Here is a 21,742-nt window from a genome sequence, read left to right as displayed (position 1 = left end):
CTCTCTCTCTCTCTCTCTCTCTCTCTCTCTCTCCCTCTCTCCCTCTCTCTGGTTTTTTTTGGTATATCATGATATGAACAGCCTCCACCACACTCCCACAGTTGTGAACTGAGCTCTTCCTTATTTCCGTGCTGCAGTAATTCCCTCTGAAACTGTAAACCAAAATAAATCTTTTCTCTTAAATTGTTTCCATCAGGTATCATCACAACGATAAGAAAAGTAACTAATGTAGTCTACTCAAGCATGTGACTAGCATAGCAAAACATTACATTTATGTAGTATATCTCATCCTTAATATAATTTATGCCTTCAATCAAAGAGGTACATCAAAGACAAACATTAGTAAATGATAGAATTTTATCACATGGCTTACACTTCTTTTTGCCAGTAAAAATAAAACACTTTCTAGCAATATATCATAGCTGTGTTTAATCACTTACAAAATACAAAGATAAGCAGGAAAAGAGAAAAAGATGCTTCTAATCTGTGATAAATCTGTTCTGACTTCAAATAAATCAGTTTTCTTTAGATTTTCAAGAATTTTCCTATAAACACTTGACACTACTTTTGGATAATTGCTGCCTAACCTCCATTCTTTACTAGTGAGAGCAAAACTCTTGCCAGATTTCTAGGTGGTTATAGTTCTCAGGACAAGTCTGTGAGAGCTTTGCTGAGCAAAAATTTCAAAATTAAGTCAATTTTTGCAGAGAGTCTGCAGGCAGAGCCTGGTATAGCTCTAGTGAAGCTCTAAGGGGAAACAAAGTCTTGGTAAGAAGCAACCTTGTTTTCCAGGGAAGGAGAATATCCTGAACATGGTTATGCCAGTCACCAAGAGTGCTAAGAAACACAGGGAGAAAAACTGATGTCACATACTATTTTTGGCAACATCTGCCCATAATTGTCAGACATAATAAGCTATAAATGATGATTTTAAAATTTTGAACTCAAGAGGGTTGTAGACAAAAAAAGGAAGATAAAGACTAAATGTGAAAGAAGCTGTGGGAAAAATGAAAAGACATGATTAAAATGACATGACATTAGCAAAAATATAACTAGTGTCCATGTAATTTTTTGCAACATAACTGGACTTCACATATGCCGTCATGTGCTCTGTCCTGTGTAACCCTCGTGATGTTTAATACTAATTTCACATTTTCCTCATGCAGCTATGAGAAAACCTCAGGACAGAAATTATTTTTCCCATTTTTAAAAGGAGGAAGCTGAAATCAAAAAATCTTGATTCCAGCTCTCAACCTATTTGCTATTGAGGCATCTCCTTAAAGGACCAAACCGAACCAACTGCAGCAACAAAGTAAATTTGCATGTCTACTGGGTTTACCTTTCTACTAAGTCTTATCATTAAAACAGTATTAAAAATATAATACAAAAAGGCATGCTGGAACAAAAGAAAATATATTACCATCATATGGATCCTATGAATTAGACTTCCCTCCCACTCTGAAAGGAAATTATTTCTCTATGTATGTGATGTGTGTGTGTGTGTGTGTGTGTGTGTGTGTGCGCGCGTGCGCGTGTCCGTGGGTGCAGGTGCACACATGCCACAGTGCGTGGGTGGATCCTCACCTCTTTGAGACAGAGTCTCACATAGCCAGGCAGCTGGCCAGCAAGCTTCTGGAGAGTCTATCTGGCCTCCCTTGTCCCCACAGGGGGCACTGTGATTACAGATGCTTAAGCAACTCTGTCCCTCTTTTATGTGAATTCTAGAAATCAAACTCAGTCATGAGGCTTGCATGGCAAGCATTTTGACCCACAGAGCCATCTCCCCAGCCCTGAAAATAAAATTATCTTTTAAAACAAACATGAAGGCAGGTGAAATGGCTTAGGAAGTAGAAGCACTTGTAGCCCAAAAGACTTGAGTCCAATTCCCGGAATCCATATAGTGGAAGGAGAAAAACAACTCCTACATGTTGTCCTTTGATGTCCGCATGTATACACACACACACACACACACACACACACACACACATAATAAAACAAATATAACTGTCTAAAAGCATAGTGTTAGTACCAAAAATCCTTTTGTAAGATAAAAATGGCTTACTAGACTGGGCATCACTAGATTAGGAGTTGTTAAATTAAAAGAGTGTGGGTAAGGGAACTGAGCTTACAGATCATTCACAACAGGTATCAAGAAAGTATTCATCACCCACTTCTCAGAGACAGCAAACTATTACATTTCATGAAAAGATTAAAGAAGGTAATGTAATCATTCATCTTATTAAAATACTGGCACCACAATCTGGATAATATATTTTTGAAGGGGGATAATGCACTTTTAATTTCTAAATTAATCTCTGCAAAGAACTCGAAGCCCCCTGTGGTCTGCAACTTGGATTTATACTGATGATCTAGAGGACAGCTGCCACCCAGCCAAATGAAGGCAAAATGCAGAGAAGGAAAAGGGCCCAAGACTATCCACATAACACATCTACAGGACACCAAAATTGATTGATTTTGCTTGAGTCAAGGCAATCTAAATACGCCATCATGATCTAAAACTGCTTTAAAATATGGTCTCCCTAGAAGGATCCAGTTTTCCAGTAAGACGGAAATGAATTAATCAAGTTTGTCTGCAACACAGTGTGAAACAGAGTCAACGTTTCTATTCAAGCACTGTACGGACTGAACTTCTGTGTTTTCAAGTCCAAACTTCTGTATTATTTAGACATTTTACTTGTCACTCTTTATTCTCTAAATGCGGGGGATCAGCTTTGCAAGAAGCAGTAAAACTCTGAGAATAAACTGGAAGCTATGTTTCAGATAAAGAGCTAGTAACATTTACAGCAAATTACTGTGGTATAAATTCAGCCCTGCTCCAGCACCTTCTCACAGATCACAGGGTAGATGATGAGTAAAGCTGATGGGATATTGATTCCAGCAGGAAAATAAAGGGCTATAAAGCAAAAGATGATTAACATGAAATCATTGAGGGAAGCAAACTCTTAATAGACTGGGAGTTGTTAAATAAAACAGAGAGTGGGTCAGAGAACTGTACTCACAGATCACTCACAACTGTAACTTTTTCTCCATACATTGAAATTCTTCTGTGTTTTTACTCTCCTGCATATTATCAATCCATATTCACCCACTAAAAAACATCTGAAATTAACATGTGGGGAAAGTAACCATATCTGGGACATATCATCAGTCAGAGAAAAAACAACCCAAAAAGCAACAAGCAATTGGGACCTTAAAAAACCTATAAATACTGTGAGAAAATAAAACTGTTTTTATCTCTATCAGTTCTGAAAGACCCACTAATGTTTCACTGCATACCACATGCATCCATTTTCAATAAATGCTGCTGCACTATAACTTTACAAGTTGGTTTGTTGCTTAATATATGCAGTTCTCAGGGAAGAGCTGGAGAGATGGAGAAATGGAAAGCTATCTCAGTGGTTAAGAGCACTGGTTGATCTTGCAGAGGACCTGGGCTTGGTTCCCAGTACCCACATGGCAGCTAACAACCATCTGAAACTTCAGCTCCAGGGAATCTGACACCCTCTTCTGACCTTCATGGGCACTGCACAATATGGGTGCACTTACATGTACGCAGGCAATGCACTCACACATACAATAAAAATAATTAAAAAACATTAAAATATGTAGTACTCAAAAAACAGACATATTGCTAAAATATTCAAGTAAGTACCTAAAACCAAGTAGTTTTTCAGTAGAAAAATCAGTCTACCAAAGATACATGCTCCCTCTCCCACAGTATCTCTCTCACACACACATTCACACACGCACACACACACACACATGCATGCACACATGCACATACTATCACCCCATGGTCACCCCTGCTGCCACCAGTGATTCCAGCAAAAAGTTTCCTTTGCCAAGAAAACCAGGCATTCCTGGAGGCTTAATGGTTTTGTTCCATTAAAAAAAAAAAAAAAAAAAAAAGGTGACTTTCCTGGGTTAGAGTCAAAACTATCAAGAGAGGTAACCATAGAGTTTACTGATGGGGTCAATCACACAGGATCACTGTATAAAGGGACAGCCTTAGCTCTCATGGGCCAGCTTCTAAAAGCAAAGCTGCTGATCTCAATTAAAAAGTTCATGTCCCTGCTGATGGAACACTTGTTTTGCACAAGACCTCCAAGGCATTCAGGACATTCAGATGAGAGGCAAAAACATGAAAATATTAAAATGAGGCTTGAAGTTGGTATCTTGCCCTGCTACAACTTCAAGTGAAGTGCTTATAAACATGAAATAACCCTATGAAACTTCAAATCATTACTGTATTGCATAAATGTCAATGGCTGACAACACCATCTGATAATAACAAGATTTTATGAAAAGACTAATTATGCAACCCAAGAAGATGCAAGAGTTTTGTGTAATTTCCCCCATTTTATATGAGTTTCTCCTTACCCTCTGGGAAAATGGCATAAAACAGTAAATCCAAGTTTCAGTCTGTGTACAAAGTCCCAATTTAATGCACAGTTGCTAGATTTTGCAAATAAAAATATGAAATACCTAGTTAAATTTGAATTTCAAAAAACAATGAGTATTATTTTAGTACAGGCATACCCCTATGCGATAGTTGGTACATACTTAAAGTGTGAAAATTATTCATGGTTTGCCTGGAACTCAAATTTAATTGGCGTCCAGGATTTTATTTGGCAACCTTATGCTAATTATATTCCCTGATGATACACATTTTGTTCCATTATTGAAGGAAATAAAACAGCTTTCAGGGATAGATTTGCTGGAAAAGTCTCAATTTATGAGTGAGAAAGTATACAGGAAAACCTTTTATAACTTGGTAAGTACAATATCAGCATTTTCCAATGGGTCATAGCAGAGAAGGATTAGAACCACTGAGGACTATTTCCCTGAATTGAAACCACTACAGTGTACTAACATTATATAGCGATTTCCTGTTTTTATTTTTATCTTGAAAGGCAGTGGTTATGAGCCCAAGCTTGCAAGTGACATAGACCTAAATTTGAACCATGGCTTTCACACTGCTGGCTATTTGATCCTCAACCAGGTACTTAACCTCCTTCAGCCTCCTTTTCATATTATAGATCAAAGCAATGATCCTACCTCACAGGACAAGAGTAAACATGAAAGCACTTTGTACATAGTGAACTCTTACTAATTGAGTGTTATTGTTCTTATCATATCATGCTAATTGTTTTCAGCATACCACTGGCCAAAGGTAAAGCTCCCTAGAAATAATATTCATGGAGGCTAGAAAGATGGTTCAGCTGTTAAGAGCACTGACTGCTCTTGCAGACGACCTGGGTTTGGTTCCTAGCACCCATATGATGGCTAACAACCATCTGTAACTCCAGTTCCAGGAGATCTGATGCCCTCTTCTGACAGTCGGCATTGCATTACATGGGTGCACTTATATGCATGAAAGCAATACACTCATATGCATAAAATAAAAACAACAAGTGAAATATTTTTCAAGAATAAAAGAAGCCAGGCATGGTGGTGTGTGCCTTTAATCCCAGTACTCAGGAGGCAGAGGCAGGCAGATCTCTGTGAGTTCAAGGCCATCGTGGTCTACATAGAGAGTTCCAGGCCAGCTGGGGCTACAGTGAGACCCTGCCTCAAAAAAGACTAAAAAAACAAAATCAATAAATAAAAAAGAGAGAAAGAATGCTCCCAAAAGATCTTCCCTGGGATAACTTTGAATGAAGCCTGTTGGGACACAGAGAGGAGAGTCTTATCCACTGATTGTCCAGTTGTGCACCACACTAGTTCCGAATAACAACGACAAAGTCAGGACTTCAAGGAGAATAAAGCTCCATTCAGTGACATTTCTCTTCCATCCTTCCTTGTACTGACTCTTTATAGCCTCCCTCTGAACAAAATTTCTCCCCCAGCCCCCAATAGAGAGAAGCAATGAACCCATTTAGTTCTTTGGCACTCTTTCTACAGTTCCATTCTAGGGTTTTCTATGTGTAGTCGGAAGCAAGTGTTTTACTCTGAAAATTCTAAAATGGTATTAGGAAGTCTGACTTTGTTTTTGGAAGTCAACATACACCACACCTTATCTTCTTGTTCCATTTCCTCCACATAAACAGAACAACAGCATTAGCCAAAGACCCCTCTCCACTTAAGGGGAAAGAGCCATGCAGTTGCAGAGAGGGGTCCCCATATTGCTCTGGCACACTCATTTGGTCTGTGTGGGCAAGCCTCTCTAACATATACCCTAAAGGCTTGCAGTGCATTTTCAGGCTTATTACCTTATTAAAGGAAATAGGACAGATGCTTCTCTGAAAGAGGTGCTGGGAAAACACAATTTGTGCAATGTGTTTCATTTCAAAGCCTGTGGCTTATAGGCAACATGAATTTAGTAGGAGTAACTTCTAAGGCAATTTCAAACACAGTTTGAATCTGGAGTTTCTCTTAAGGGTTTCTACCTTTCTAGCATGCTTGAGGAAGTGAAGGATTACTTGTAACTTTCTTTGCTACCTATAGAGACAGCAGATGCCAGCACCATTAGAACTGGTACAGCCTGTGGGAGCTTTGCCCCCAGTGCCCTGACATCACATGGATATTTTGTACCTGGTCACTTTTAACAGACACCTAGAATTATGCCTCAGGTAGATGAATGCAGAGCCTCTTGAGTCTTCTTAGAGAAAATTTTTTCAAAAGAAACCAGAGTCTGTTTTTTTTTTTTTTCTGAAGCACTCCTCTCTGCCAAACTCACTAGTAGACAATACCCCCAACATGGAGTAGCTACACATCTTTTATTTGCACCACATTCCTAAAGTGTTCTTTCATACAACATGCTGACCCCTGGTGCTTAATTCTGCTGAGAAGGTAAATAGCTAGATGACAAACAAGTCCTGTGCACTTCTGTATCTAACCCACCGTCTTTCACCCTATGTATTCCTGGTGAAAATTCCTCCTTCCATTAGCCCTGTATTCAGGAGGAAGCAGGAGCAGAGAGAACAGGATGGTGGGAGCTGTTCTATCCTCTGGTCTTTCATAACATCCGCAGGACTAAACCACCTCTTCTTCAAGTGCACAAGAAACGGGGTGGGTAATATTAAATTACTGACTTTTCATTATCAATAGTTTTGATTTTCTTCAAAAACCAAGGTCAAGATGTGAAGATCGGCGTGCTAAGAAGTCAGCAAATGCTGAACTCCTAGTATTTGCTGGGCATCATCATAGGCAGTACGTATGGGGCTGTCAACAAGATGATAGTCCTTAGAAGAGAACAAAGCAATAGTGGAAATGTTCATGACGACAAAGACATCCCCTGGAGCCACTAGGTCTTTGGGTTCTGCATCTGATGGCATGGGCCTTGGAGGGCTGATCTTCTAAGAGTGTTGTCTGGAAGGTAGACATTCCCCACCCTCCTCTTAGGTGATTTCATTTCAGAACAAATTCTTCTACCCAATCTAACAGCTACTATTATGAAATGTCCACTCAACAATACTTGTGAAACCAACTGTGTAGACTTTTCCCACACCAGTAACATGCTCCAGTTCTGTAGACAACTGAGACTCTAATGGCTCAATCAATCCTAACATTAACTATCCAGAGTTAAAACAGATGACTTGGGATAAGAGCTCAATCCCACAAGGCTGCCTCTCACTTTAGAGATCAACTGAAAGTCTGGTCATTCCGACTTCTGACAGAACAGCTATAAAGCAAAGGTTCTCACAAACCCATTTGCCAGACCTCAGGAAAACATTTACTATTCCCAGTTTTGTATAAATAAGGCAAAGGACAAAAATGAGCAACCAGATGAAGAGGCACATAGACCAAGGTCTAGAAGCAGCCAGAACACAAAAGCATTCCCATGAAGCTGATGTATTTCTCCCACACGTGATATATTCACCAACCTGGATGTTCTCAGAACCCCATAGTTTATGGGGTTTATGTAAGCATGATTGATTGAACTATTGACCATTGGTGGTTAGCCCAACTTCTAGCCCCTCTTACCTCTGCAGAGGTTGTGGACTGGATATAAAAGTTTCTACCTTCTAATTACCTGGTTAGTTCCTCTGCCAATCATCTGCAACCTTAAATATATCTAGGGATGCAAAAGAGGCATCTAAGCATAAATTCAAATGTGGCTAAAATGATTTATCATGAATAACAGAAACTGTTCTTCTCATCCCTATCTCTCAAGAAATAAGGATTTTAGATCTGTGCCAGAAAGCAGGAACGAAAGCCAAATACATATTTTTATATCACATATCACACCAGTGTTCAGCACTATAGCTAATTCAAGGTAGGAAGCCTTCAACTAAGTGTATCAATAATGAGTGCATCCCATCAGGATATCAAAATTCAGTGAACCAGAACTCCGTATTTAGCTCATTAGGGGAAATAAGGATCCTGGGACCTAAAAGATTGGCTTTGATTTTTTTTGTCCAGCTCTAACAATGTTCAATCATTTATTCAGTATGCTGGGAACCGGAGATAAAATACCAACTAGACACAGTGTTCAAGGGCCCTTCCCTGCTCTGTACATCAACAACGTTAAGACAATATGACAATTTGTCAATCAGACAAATAGTTCTTAACTATTGAGCCTCCCTGAAATGCAGAATGGGCAATAACTAAATTCATTCATTCATTACTCATATATCACTGAGTGCCTACTATGTAACACATGCTGAATGATGAGCTGAGGGGCAGCACAAAGGCCTCTCTCCCTGAGTAGTCTGAAATCAGTTAGCTTGTAAACCCCACACCTAGTTCCACCTGCATGAAGGTGTCATGCAGCATTTCCCAACATTTGGCCTGCATTAGCCATCTCCAGCCACACACCCACCACATTCACACACTCTGCCACCTGCAAATCAGAAAAACGTTGTTCTCACTCAATCCCACTAAACCAATTTAAAACCATAGGCATTTGACCACAATCAGATTGTTAAAGAGGCAACATGGATAGTACTTCCTTCTGTGTTTCTCCATCTGCCTGGCCGCCCAGTTGCCTGTCACTTCTCACATGGCCCAGCTGGCCATCAGGGCCCCACACAGATGCAGTTCTTGCTCTTACCTGTTTTGCTTTCTAAATTTTTAAAAAATGTTTTATTTATTGTTTTTATTTTATACATATGCATGCATTGCCTGAATGTAGGTAAGTGCTCCCATGTCATGCAAAGCCCATGGAAGACAGAAGTGGCCTGGAACTGGAGTTACAGACAGTTGTTAGCTGCCATGTGGGTGCTGGGATTCGAACCAGGGTCTCCTGCAAGAACAGCCAGTGTTCTTAACCGCTGAGCCATCTCTCCAGCCCCACATGTTTTGTTTTTGGTTTGGTTTGGTTTGGTTGTGTTTTGGTGGGCTTTTCCCACCTCTTTTGTTTCTAAATCTCTTTCATCATTCACACATTTTCTTCCTTCCATTGCATCAGAAATCTGCCCAAGGTCACAGTGAACTAAGTTAAAGGAGATTAAGGATCTCTGCCTGAGCATCCAGTCACATATTTGCATTTGTCAAGCACATTCCCAGCAAGCCCATATAATAAGAAAATTTTTATGACTTATTCTTTTTTTAGGGGGCATCTTTTTGAGACAAGGTCTCCCTGTAGCCCCACCTGGCCTGGAACTCACTATGTAGACCAGGCTGGTCTCAAATTCACAGACATCCACATGCCTCTACCTCCCCAGTGCTGGGATTAAAGGCATGCACCACCACACCCAGCTGATTTATTCATTTTTATTTCTAAAAGTGTCCTATTGTAGGTATGTTTACTGATATATAGTGCTTGAGAAGGCCAGAAGATGGCTACAGACACACCATGTGGTTGCTGGGAATCAAACCCCAGTCCTCTGGAAGAACAGCAAGTACTCTTAACCCTGAATCACCTCTGCAGTCCACAATGAGACTTTTGAATGGGGTGTAAGCAGAGAAAGTAAAGGAAGGGAAAGGAGTCAGAGATCAGGAGTTGTGGTTGAGCTGGACTTCACTCCCCCCATCTGTTTTTTGAATTTTTAATTTTTTTATTTTTGAGAATTTCGTATACACACATGAATATTCTTTGCATTATTTCCATCCCTCCCAGTACTCTACCGACTCCTCCCATTTACCCCCACTCCCTCTCAATTTCTTGTCCTCTTTTTAAATTATTACTGTTATGTATACACACATATATTTATTATACATATATAATGCACTGAGCCCATTTAATGGTGCCCATGTGTACCTGTGTTTAAGGATATCCATTTGGAATTAGATAGCCTCTCAGGGAACGAGTCCCTGGAGAAAACTGATTGTCCCTCCCTCAGCACCCATTGATTGTCAGTAGCTCCTCATCTTGAGGTGAGACCCTGCGACATGTCAACTGGTTTTGTCATTATGCAGGTCTTGTAGACTACCATACTGTGGAGATTTCACTGGTGCAGCTTCCTATCGTGTCCAAAATGCATCAGCTAGCAGCAGGTGTCTCTTCCCTCTGGCTCCTTCATTCTTTCCCCTCCCTCTTCCTCTATGTTTCCTGAGTCTTAGTTGTAGAGGTTGAGTTGTAGATGTGTCAGTTAGGACTGGATACCTCACAGTCAACTATTCTCTACATTTGACCAGTTGTGGAACTTTGTAATATTTCCATCTCTTCCAAAAAGGAGCTTCTTTGATGAGTGGTGAGAGATACACTTGCCTGTAAATATAAGGCTACATATGTAGAGACTGGAGAAATGGCTCAGAGATTAAGAATTCTGACTCATCTCTCAAAGGACCCAGGTTCAGTTCCCAGCACCCTCATGGTAGCTAACAACCATCCATAACTCCAGCTCCAGTGGATCTGATGCCTTCCTCTGACCTCCACAGGCATTGCATTACATGGGTACACTTACATACACACAAGCAATGCAGTCATACACATAAAATAAAAGCCATAAAATAGTTTTAAAGGATACGTATTTAGAATACAGCAAGAAATTACATTGGTCTAGGAAGGTGGCAGAAGTAGGTTTTTCTATAAGGTCTATGACCTCCCCAACCATGTGTACTTGACTATGTTTACAGAACCATGCATGATTTGCCTCCCACTGAGTGGGCCTTAAGTGCAATTAGATTACTCCCACATAAAAGTGCCACAACTTCACCAATAGAGATAGTTTGCTGGACTGGTCGTTGTTGTGGTTTGTAGACTTTATATCTAGGTAGGATCATTGATTCGTTTTCTCCCCTGGAAGACAGACAATATCTTCTGATATTATGAGAGCTGATCTTCAGGGAGGCCTCCAGGTCAGTTCCAGCTAATTGCTCCAAGACATGTGTCCAAAGTATTTTGGGTCATCATCAATAGGGTCTTACCTTAAGGAACTGGTAGGCAATCAAGGGCTGTGGCAGTAGTCTATATTATTTTGAAAGTGTCTTGGATTACCCTGATCAACAACTCAAAGGACACTTTCTCATACCTGACATCATGATTTTTATTATATAGCCATTAGCTATAAACATGCACTCACGTTTATATTATATGTCTATTTAATAGGCTTGTTAAATAAATTTCACTTTTGTTTTTCACATCACTTAAGCATTATTTACCTCTTTCCTCTCTCTACCCTTTCTCAGTTAAAGTACTTCCAAATTTCTCCATTTTCCCCTTGATAACTCCTGTTTCCAACTATCTTCCTCTCTCAAACTCCTTCCTTCCCTTTCCTCCCAGGATTACCTTGCGTTTGCCCAGCTCCTCTGGTTATATGAGGCTATATACTCACATCTAAGGATTTGGAGCTAGGATCCACCAATCAGAGAGAACATGTGTCACTTGCTGTTCTGAGTCTGGGTTACCTCACTTGAGTGTTTAGTTTCATTCATTTTCCAGTAATTTCACAATTTTGTTTTTCTTTACCACTGAATAGAACTCCAAAGTGTAAATGTACCATATTTTCATTATCCATTCGTCAGTTGGGAGACATTTTGTTTCTATTCCCTAGCTATTGTGAAAACATGAGCAACAAACATGGCTGAGCAAGTATCTCTGTAGTAGGATACTGAGTCCTTTTGGTATATGCCAAGGAGTAATACAGCTGGATCATATGGTGGATCTATTTTCAGTTTTTTAAAAGTTCTCCACATCATTTTCCACAGTGGTGGCACCAGTTTACACTCCCACCAGAAGTGAATGAGGGCTCCCCTTTCCCTGCATCCTCACCAGCATTTGGTGTCATTTGCGCACTTGATCTTGGACCATCATCTGGGGTAAGAAGAAATCTTAAAGTAGTTTTGATATGCATTTCCCTAATTGCTAAGAATGTTGAACCCTTTTTAAGGTTCTTCTTTGCCATTTTTATTTCTTCTTTTGAGAACTCTCTGTTCAGGTCCTTAGCCCTTCTTTTAGCTGGGTCATTTGTTTTCTTATTTGTTTTTTATTTCTTTGTATATTCTGGATATTAATCCTCTGTCAAATGTATAGCTGGTGAAGATTTTCTCCCACTATGTGGGCTTCTTCTTCTTCTACTGATTGTTTCCTTTGCTGTACATAATCTTTTTAGTTTAATAAGGTCCCATTTGTCAATTGTTGGCCTTAATTCCTGAGCACTGAAAGCCAATTTAGAAAGCCCTTTCCTACACCTGTACTGACTGTATTCTTCTAACAGCTTCCACATTTCAGGGTTCACATTGAGGTATTTGATCCATTTGGAATTGACTTTTGTATGGGGTAATAGATATGGACCTAATTTAATTCTTCTACACATGGAGATCCAGTTTTCCCAGCACCATTTGTTGATGATGCTGTCTTTCCTCTAGTGTGTACTCCTGACATCTTTGTCAAATATCAGGTGGCTACAATTGAGTGCATTCATGTTTTAATTGTCTATTTTGTTTTGTTAATCTATACCTCTGTTTTTGCCCCAATGCCATGCTGTTTTAATTGCAATAGCTGTGTAATGTAGTTTGAAATCTGATATGATAATCCCTTCCCAATATTGTTCTTTGTGTTCAGGATTGCTTTGGCTATCTGGGGCCTTTCATTGTTCCATATGAATTAATGAATTATAGCATGGATTTTTCTCTTTCTGTGAAGAATGCCATGGGGACTTTGACTGAGACTGCACTGAATCTTTAAATTACTTTTGTAAGGATGGTCATTTTCACAATATTAATTCTACAAATCCATGACCATTGAAAGTCTTTCTGTCTTCTACAATCTCTTTCTTCAAAGATTTAAAGTTTTCATTTTAGGGAGGTTTTTGTGACGGGAGTATTTCTATGATCTCTCTCTCTCTCTCTCTCTCTCTCTCTCTGTCTCTGTCTCTCCCTCTCTCTCTGACTCTCTCTGTACTTGTTATTGGTATATAAAAGGCTAGTGATTTTTGTAAATTGATTTTGTATCCTGTCACTTTGCTGAAAGTATTGATCATTTCTAGAAGTATTCTGGTGGAATTTTGAGGCTCCCTTATGTATAATATCATATCATCTGCAAAAAGAGATAATCTGACTTCTTTTTTTCCAATCAGTATCCCTTTAATTTCCTTCTCTAGGAAATAATTTCTTATCTAGGGTTTCAAGCATTTTATTGAAAAGGCGTAGGGATACTGGAGAGCCTTGGCTCATTGCTGAATTTAGTGGGAATGCTTCAAGCTTTTCTTTTGGAATGTTGTTGGCTGTGGATTTGTTGTATATATCCTTAATTATGTTGAGATATGTTTCCTCAAGTCCAGTTCTTTCTAAGCTTTTTATCATGCTATCATGTTGGATTTTGGATTTTGTCAAAGGCCTTTTCTGCATCTATTGAGATGATCATATGATTTTTGTCTTTAAGTCCATTTATATGATATATTACATTTATTGATTTACATATATTGAACCATTCCTGCATCTCTGTAACAAAGTCAACTTGACCTTGTGGATGATCTTTTTGATATGTGCCCATATGTGGTTTCAAAGTATTTTTATTAAGAATTTTTACATCTGTGTTCATTAGGGTTATTGGTCTACAGTTTTCTTTTTTGTGGTGTCTTTATCTGGTTTGGGTATTAGAATAATATTGGGTTCATAAAAGGAGTTTGAGAGTTCTCCCTGTTCTTATATTTTTGAATGATTTAAGCAGTGTTGGTTGCAGTTCTTTTCTGAAGGCTAGATGAAACAGCTCTGAATTCATTTGGACCTAAACTTTTTAGTCAAGAGGCTCTGTACTACTGTTTTCAATCTTATTTGTTGTGGGTCTGTTTAAGTTGTTGATGCCTTCTTGATTTAAGTTTGGTGGTTTGACTGAATCTACAAATTCATTCGTGTCTTTTAGATTTTCCATCTTAAGAGAGTATAATGCTCTGGGTTACTTTGATGTCCATTGTAATGCTTCCCTTTTTAGTTCTAATTTTGTTGATTTTGGTTGGCTCTATTTTTCTTTTGGTTAGCTGAGCTAAGAGTTTATCTATCTTATTTTTTCAAAGAATCAACCCTTAGATTCATTAATTCTTTGCATTGTTTTTTTCTTTTCTATTTCACTGATTTATGCTCTAATTTTCATTATTTCTTCTCATGTGCTGGATTTGAGTTAGTTTTTCCAAATTCTTGAGTTGAATCATTAAATCATTTATTTCTGCCATTTCTGGTTTGTTTTTGTTTTTGTGTAATGTAGATGCTTAGAGCTATAACTTCCCTCTTAAGACTGCACTTTTTAAAAAAATTTTATTGAGCTTCTGAATTCTCATACAACAGTTCTCAATCAAACTGAGACCCCCTCCCCCATTCATACATTCTCCTTCCCCCAACTGGACCCTATGCACTCTGCCACATATGGTAAGGCCTATCCAGTCAAGTATTTGCACCCAGATGCCCTTCAGTGCAAATTCATCCACTGGAGTCCAGTCAATTTATGACTGCTTTTAATGTACCACACAAGTTTTTTGTGTTTTATTTTCTTTTAGTTAGGGGGTGAGATATTTTTATTTCTTTCTTGAGTTCTTCTTTGACCCATTCATCATTCAAGAGTGTGTTCTTGAGTTCTTGTATTTACTAGAGTTTCTTTTTGCTACTCATTTTAAGATTTTTGTGTTGTGATCTAATACAATCATGGACTTATTTCTATTTTTATTTTCTGAGATTTCTTTTGTGTCCCAGTGTGTGATCTATTTTAGAAAGACTTCATTGTACTGCTGAGTAGAATGTTCATTCTTTGGTGCTTGGATGGAATATTCTGTACATGTCTGTTAGGTCCATTTTTTGCATGATATCATTTAATTCAGATGTCTCTCTGTTTATTCTTTGTCCAAATTATCTGTCAGAGAAAGTGGAATATTGAAGTCACCTACTATTACTGAGTTGTGATTAATCTGTGTCTTGAAGTCCAATAGTACTGTTTTTATGAAAATGGGTGCGCCAAGAGTTTGGTGCATGTATGTTCATGATTGTTTTGTATTATTTTTAAAAAATATATTTTTAGGCTGGGTGTGGTGGCACACACCTTTAATCCCAGCACTAGAGAGGCAGAGGCAGGCAGATCTCTGTGAGTTCAAGGCCAGTCTGGTCCACATAGTGAGTTCCAGGACAGCTGGGGCTACAGGGAGACCCTGTCTCAAAAAGACCAAAAAAATTTTTTATTTATTATTTTTATTTTATGTGTACAAGTGTATTGCCTGCATGTATGTGAGTGCATCCATGTCATGCAATGCCACAGAGGTCAGAAGAGGGCATCGGATTCCCCTGGAACTGGAGTTTAAGGATGGTTCGTCCCTTGTAGAAAGTATAGCATGGTGGGGACTCACTGATCAGCCAGTCTACCTGAAATAGTGAGCTTTACATTCAGTGAAAGACCCTGTCTTGAAATAATAGGGCAATGGAGAAAATATCCGAAGTTGACCTCTGGTCTCTACACACATACAGGCAAACAGCCCACACACACACACTTGTACATACACACATACATACACAGGAACACATACATACTATTATGGACTTGGAACAAAAACAGACATATAAGTAGTGGAATAGAAGAGAGAGCCCAGAACTACATCTATGTTTCTGTGGTCAACTGATCCTTGATAGGCTCTGACAGTGAGGAACAATACTGAACTGTCTTCAGTAGATAGTGTTGAAAAACAGGTTCTCTATCTGCTGAATAATGAAATTGCTCCCTCGTGTACCTCATGTATAGAAAACTGCTCCATTTTTCAATTTTTTTCCTTTTTGCTACAAATGACATTGAAAATAAAAACATACCAATAAAACATATCATCGTAATCCTAACATGCTTCCATAAATGTCTATACACATGTACCTAATTTTTTGCTGCTAGTATCATTGTATACATGGAATTTTTTGCCCTTTTTTCAGTTAACATTATGTCATAATCATGCTCCAGACTAGAATTGAAATAAAATTGTATTAACTCTTAAAAAAAAAAAAGGATGGTTCATAGCTGCCATGTGGGTGCTGGGAATTGAACTTGGGTCCTCTGCAAGAGCAATCAGTGCTCTTAACTGCTGAGCCATCTCTCCAGCTCCTTGTCTTCTTGATTAAATGTTCCATCCCATAATATTATTTTTATGAAATTTGGTGCACCAATCATATATATATGATTGTTATGTCTTCTTGGTTTTCAGAATATAGTGACCTCCTTTACCTCTTTGACTAATTTTAACTTAAAGTCTATTTTGTCAGATATTAGAGTAGCAATTCCTGCTTGTTTCTTAATGCCTTTTGCTTGGAATATTTTTTTCCATCCTTTCGCCATAAGGTGGTGCCTAACTTTGGAGGTAAGAAGAGTTTCTTGAAGACAACAAATAGATGGATTTTGTTTCTTAACCCATCCAATAAGCCTGTGTTATGTGATTGGTGAATTAAGGTCATTAATGTTTAACGTTATTACTGAAAGCTGTGTATTTGGTTACTGTCATTTTATTTTCTGTTTATATTCTTAGTCCTGTTTTCTTTTTCCATAATTATAGCTTCATTTGTTTTCTTTCCATAGCCTCTTGGGCCTGGTTATTCCTTCTTCAGTCATTTGTAATGTTTCAAGTATTCTCTGCAGGGTTTGGTGTACATGAATTATTTCAACATTTTTCATATCATGGAAGATTTTTCTTTCTCTGTAAACTATGGCATACAGTTTTTCTGGGTAAAGAAGCCTAAATTGGTATTTCTGGCCATTTAGAACTTGGAATACATTGCTCCAGGCTCTTCTGGATTTTAAAGCTTGCACTGAAAAGTCAGCTGTTATTCTGTTGGATTTTCCTTTATAAGTAACTTGGCTTTCTCTTGCAACTTTCAGTGCACTCTCTTTATTTTGTATATTTCGTGTTTTTACTATGATATGTTGGAAGGAGTTTCTTTTCTGAACCTATTTGGTGTTCTGTGTGTTTCTTGTATCTGTGTGAATATGCCTTTCTTTAACTTAGGGAAGTTCTCTTCCATAATCCCATTGAAGATTTGGTCAATACTATTGACCTGAGATGTTTCTCCATTCTCTGTGTCTATAACTCATAGATTTGGTCCTTTTATGGTGTCCCAAGGTGCCTACATATTCCATTACTGTCTATTATTATTATTATTATTATTATTATTATTTGCTTGAGCAGTCCAATTCTTCAACTTTATCGTCAGGTCTTAATATTCTGTTTTCCATTTTATTCATTCTGCTGGTAAGACCTTCTCCTGCCTTTTATAGTTGACTTATTGGGTTTTTCAATTTCATTTTTATTTCAGCTTGGGTTGTCTTCAATATGTCTATCCCTTTTGTGATTCACTTTTCAAATACTGAATTGTCTTTGTCATTTCATATAGCAGTATATCTGTACTTTCTTGAGCTTCAGTTAATTTATTCCCATATTCTTCGGGTTCTTTGAGTTGCTTTTTGTGTGCTTTAAAGTCCTTGAATTCTTTGATCATGTTTATGATTTTTCTTTTAAGTTCTGTATCCTGGGGTTCCTCTGAGTTGTTCTCATTGTATAACAGTTCTATAGGACTGGTAGGAACATATTACTTTGGTTTTTCATATTATTTGTTTTTTTGGCATTGTGACCTGAGCATATGGGCTTCTTCACATCTTTTCTTCTTTTTTCTGTGTGGTTGTAAGTCTGGTATAAAATTCTAGCCTGCCTTTGTTGAATAGAAGTCTGGGTCTGTTTTTATTGCTATAATGCCTGGTTGCTTTCTGATCAGGCATGAATAGATAGTTGGTAGGTGCTTTGGGTTCCCACTTTTGATTTTTTTTTATTGGAGGGACAGTGTGATTCCAGTCTGGTCCAGTGCACAAGGTGAGTAATCACAACTAGAACTTTGAGTATGGTGATTGCCATGGAGTGGGTGAGTTCTAATGTAGCTCACTAAGGTACTCAAGCAGAGGTTCCAGTCTTCCTCCCAGAGAGGGAAGATGGCAAATCTCCACTACTTTCTAATGTTGCCTGATCATCCTCTGGGAGCTTTTCTTCTCATCTGTGGTGTGGGAATCATACTACCTAACTCTAGAGTTAGTAAAAGTATTAAATATAGTGATATATGCTTGAAATAATGCATTTTATATAATAAGAACATAATAATCATCAGTTATAAAGTTACTTTGACAAACTATATAATTTGTGATGCCCTATGAAAAATGAAAATGCAGGCTTCCTGGTTTTAAATGTATTAAGAAGTTCAAGACCACAACTGCAGAATATTAATTCAAATTGAGGGCCCTTCTAAGTATGAAGAACTGTGAGAGTGGCCAGGTCATAAACCCACAAAGTCAATCCTTCCTCTCATATCTGTGAAAAAAATGCATTCCTTACCCTCAACTCCAGAGACTCATCTGGGTGGTCATTAAGAAGACACTATGGAAATCCATCTTTTATTTGCTTCTTGGAGACTGGGCACCAGTGAGAAAAAGAGGTAGTACTTTTCAAAAATGAAAAAAAAAATCTAATGACACCAAAAAAAAAATCCTAAGATAGGTTTTGCAAGTGGCAATCACTTGAATAACTTTTTGATGAAAAATCTGAAACTAAAATAATGAGGTACTTCATGAAAGCTATTCTTCAGTTGCAAAATCTGACAATAAATCCATGAAGTCACTCTCTATACTCCTGCAAACAAAAGCTTTTGCTAAATAAAAGGAAAGTTGGAACAACAGAGTACACTTCATAGAACGTTTAGATTTTTTCTGAGATTTAAAAAGGAAAAACTATGGCTCTCTAGATTCATTTATTTTTAAGCCATATCCTTTACTGTTTAATTTTGTGGTTTAAATTGCCTGTCAACCCTTAAGAAAATAGAGCCTCAATCCAGAGCTGAATAAACTGGTTTTCTTTCACATGCAATTATCGTTTTTAAAACTTTTTCAATCAGTTCATTTTCTGTCTCTTTTTATTTTAGCACTTATAATCAATTCTTAGCAATTTACTATACAAATGTTATGAAATGCCTTCCATTTATTCAAAAGACCTAAATTATGATGAAATAAGACTGCATGATCAATGCAAATAGCATCCTTTATCCACTCCCAGATCCCTGGTTGTAAATCATGATATGACAGTATCTATCTAGAAGCTGAATCACTGGGACCAGTCCACACTGTTTGGTACCCGATCTCGAAATCTTCATAAATCATATCCCCTTTCCCTTTTTCCTCCACTTCACAACTCAGTGAAAACACATTCATTTTCCAAACTCATCATTTCCAGCAGTGTTCATTTTCAACCTTAATTTCCTGGCCTATCTATTCATTCAGGTACCTTTTTTTGGAGGGGGTATTTGTCTGAATAAACTGCATTAAAACCAGAAATTTCTTTAGCTCTCTTCTCATCTGCTATATAACCTCTGAGAAAAGGTTAATATATCTTCATATATCCCTAAGTTCCAAAACTCTTTCTATTCTGTAAGCTTAGAATCCTATCAAGGTGATTTCAGATCACTTGAACTCTGGCTGTGGGCCATATCCTTTAGCTCATCCTATTTTGGTTGGCAATAATAATATTGTATTAATTTTCAGGCCTTGGAAATAAAAGCTACAAACTTGAATTTTTTAATAAGACTTTTACAATTTCAAAAGGCTACTTTTAAGGAAATCTGCCTCTGAAAGAAATGTGATTTTAAAATTAAATTTTTAAATCACCCTTTTCATACAATTTGTATGGAAATGCAATGTTCCATGCTCTTCAAAGATTCTCTCAGCAACCTATTTTTATTAACAGGTTATTTTAAGGAATAATGGTTTTTAATTAACAATGCTCTTTAGACTATTAAGAAATACACCCCTACGAATTATTTAACATCTTAGGTAGATTCTTTTTGGTAGTACGGTGTCATTAACTGGGGGATGTTTTAAGTCCTTCCTTCTACAATGCAAGTCCCTTAATTTTTCCACATCATTTTAAATAATGAAGACTCTGAGAAAGGATTCTGGTATCCATCAGGAGAGTTGACAGCTGCCTCATATTGATATCCAGCCTTTCACACAGCACTATCACAATACTATAGGAGGGTTGTTATCCTTAACTTCAGATCACAGCTAACCACTGTGGATGGTGAACCTTGGCCATGCAGTCTGGAGCACATGACTTAGAGGAGAAGTAGCTAAGAAAATAACTTTGAAGTGGTGTCCCACGAGTTTCCTCTCTTTACCAAATACACAAGAGTTCCCCTCAGAGGAAGAGAATAGACCATTTTAGATTAGCATTGTTATATGGGCAATACGCTACCACACTGGGGCATCCCTGAGACCTGGGCCATGTGCTACTTGCCCTTAGCACCTAACACAGTGCTACATACACCCAAGGCTGCCAGGACAAATGAAAGTGAAAATGAAAAATGATCAGCTGATCTTGTCAAAAATGGAAACTGGTGGAAAGCAGTGTCTTATGAAAGAAGACCCTGAAAAAGGGTTTGTTAACAAAGATAAAAAAGACATGCTTAAGAGGATGTGACAGTGGATTACTGGCATCTGAGGGGCTTTTATGGATAGCATAGAAAAGAGTAATCTGGAGTAATTCCATTGTTGCCAGTAGCCACAAAAAGATGGGACATTTAAAGCTCAGGCAGTTTCAGCTATAGGCGATGTTTAATCATCACATACGGGAAGTACTGGAATGTTTTCTTGTAAGGAATCTTATCAGTTCAGAACTGACCTTAACCACTGAACTTCCCACTCTAATAAAAACCTGCAAATTTGCAGCTGAGACTGTGTCAGAGATTGCTTAGGGAAGATGCCAAGAGGGACAGTTTATTCAAACTATTTATAAGGCAAAACAGCTGGTATTTTACAGGGTGCACTGAATGAAATTGAACTCCCTAAAAAATATTTGATAAAACATGTATTTTTTTTCACTCAAAGAAAACAGACAAAAATCAGTACACATTGCATGATTCCATTTGTATAAAGTTCAAAAATAATCAAAACTAATCCTTAGTGATAAAAACCAAACCTGAGCTGGCAAATGGCTGAGAAGGTGAGGTTGACTGACAAGGAACAGGAGAGTGCTTTCTAGGGTAACAAGGATGGTTCATACCTTGGTTACAGTAGTTCAGACATTTGTTAAAATACATTGATTATCACCTTTTGTTGTATATATTTTATTTTACACCAGTTTTATTTCCAGGGGCTGGAGAAATGACTTGACAGTTAAAAGCACTGGCTGCTCTTACAAAGGATCCAGGTTCAATTCCTAACACCAACGTGGTGACTAACTGGTAACTCCAGTTCCAGGGGAATCCGATGCCTTTTTATGACCTCTGCAAGCATTGCATGACACAGGTGCACTTACATACATGCAGATAATACATTCATACACATAAAATAAAAATAATAAAAAGCAAAAACAGCAAAGCCAGACAGGCAATACCTTCAGTCGAGTTGTTG

The sequence above is a fragment of the Nannospalax galili genome, unplaced genomic scaffold (genome assembly GCF_000622305.1).
Source record: "Nannospalax galili isolate Female #2095 unplaced genomic scaffold, S.galili_v1.0 scaffold1025, whole genome shotgun sequence".
NCBI lineage: Eukaryota > Metazoa > Chordata > Mammalia > Rodentia > Spalacidae > Nannospalax > Nannospalax galili.
Note: the sequence above shows the minus strand (reverse complement) of the source record.